The sequence below is a fragment of the Ovis aries genome, chromosome 1 (genome assembly GCF_016772045.2).
Source record: "Ovis aries strain OAR_USU_Benz2616 breed Rambouillet chromosome 1, ARS-UI_Ramb_v3.0, whole genome shotgun sequence".
Lineage (NCBI taxonomy): Eukaryota > Metazoa > Chordata > Mammalia > Artiodactyla > Bovidae > Ovis > Ovis aries.
In genome coordinates, this window is record NC_056054.1 from 240,468,967 (window position 1) to 240,470,692 (window position 1,726).

Sequence of the window (1,726 nt, forward strand, 5' to 3'; positions counted from 1 at the left end):
CCTAGGGGAAAGTTTCTACAAACAAGAGGCAAGTGGAGGATATGGAGTGAGGGGATCTATTCCTGGAAGGTCCTAAGGGAACTTCATTTTAATAAGATCTCTTTTGTCCCTGATGAATTGTTTAAAATAAATAAATAAATCTGCAACCATCAGTGGCTATTTTTCCTTCTATTTGTTCCCTTCACCTCCCAGCTATTTGCAGCAGGACAGAATTAAAGCCAGATTGCAGTACAATGAGCTCCATAGAGACAGCGCTGGGGCAAGTGAGAGCCGGACGGGCACTGGGCGACTCTATGCCTTGCGGAGGAAAAATAATTAATCATGGGCAAAGGAGATCCTAAGAAGCCGAGAGGCAAAATGTGATTGTATGCATTCTTTGTGCAAACTTGCCGGGAGGAGCACAAGAAGAAGCACCTGGATGCTTCAGTCAACTTCTCAGAGTTTTCTAAGAAGTGCTTAGAGAGGTGGAAGACCATGTCTGCTAAAGAGAAAGGAAAATTTGAAGACATGGCAAAGGCGGACAAGGCCTGTTATGAAAGAGAAATGAAAACTTATATCCCTCCTAAAGGGGAAACAAAAAAGAAGTTCAAGGATCCCAATGCACCCAACAGGCCTCCTTCGGCCTTTTGCTTGTTTTGTTCTGAGTATCGTCCAAAAATCAAAGGTGAACATCCTGGCCTGTCCATTGGTGATGTTGCAAAGAAACTGGGAGAGATGTGGAATAACACTGCTGCGGATGACAAGCAGCCTTATGAGAAGAAGGCTGCTAAGCTGAAGGAAAAATATGAAAAGGATATTGCTGCATACCGAGCTAAAGGGAAGCCTGATGCAGCGAAAAAGGGAGTTTTCAAGGCTGAAAAAAGCAAGCAAAAGACGGAAGAGGAGGAAGATGAGGAGGAAGAAGAAGAAGATGATGATGATGAATAAGTTGGTTCTAGCGCAGTTTTTTTTTTTTTCCCTTGGCTATAAAGCATTTAACCCCCCTGTACACAACTCACTCCTTTTAAAGAAAAAAAAATTGAAATGTAAGACTGGGTAAGATTTGTTTTTAAACTGTACAGTGTCTTTTTTTGTATAGTTAACACACTAGCGAATGTGTGTTTAGATAGCCCTGTCCTGGTGGTATTTTCAATAGCCACTAACCTTGCCTGGTACAGTATGGGGGTTGTAAATTGGCATGGAAATTGGAAGCAGGTTCTTGTTGGTGCACAGCACAAATTAGTTATATATGGGGATGGTAGTTTTTTCATCTTCAGTTGTCTGATGCAGCGTCTACGAATAATTGTTGTTCTGTTAACTGAATACCACTCTGTAATTGCAAAAAAAGAAAAAGAAAAGTTGCAGCTGTTTTGTTGACATTCTGAATGCTTCTAAGTAAATACAATTAAAAAAAAAAAAGAATTAAAGCCACTTAAAAGGAGACCCAGTTAAAAGGGAGGAGCCTTTCTCTCTTCTAAATTCCAACTTTGAACATCTATTGGACCTGTGAACCTTTTTGCTTTTCTATTGTTCTAATAGTATTTAAACTGATTAGACAAGGGCTTCATACTTGGAACAAAGTTCTATTCTTACTACTCTGGTTGTTTTTTGGTTGCTAAGTCATGTCTAACTCTTTTGCGAATGCATGGACTGTAGCCCTTCAGGCTCCTCTGTCCATGGGATTTCCCAGGCAAGAGTACTGGAGTGGGTTGCCATTTCCTTCTCCAGGGGGTCTTCCTGACCCAAG

The 1,726-nt window shown here is 41.0% G+C and overlaps 1 pseudogene; it reads left to right on the forward strand.

Moving 5' to 3' along the window:
* The first annotated feature begins 261 nt into the window (after positions 1-261).
* LOC101103780 (high mobility group protein B1-like) lies at positions 262-1,398 on the forward strand (annotated as a pseudogene).
* The last annotated feature ends 328 nt before the right edge of the window (positions 1,399-1,726 follow it).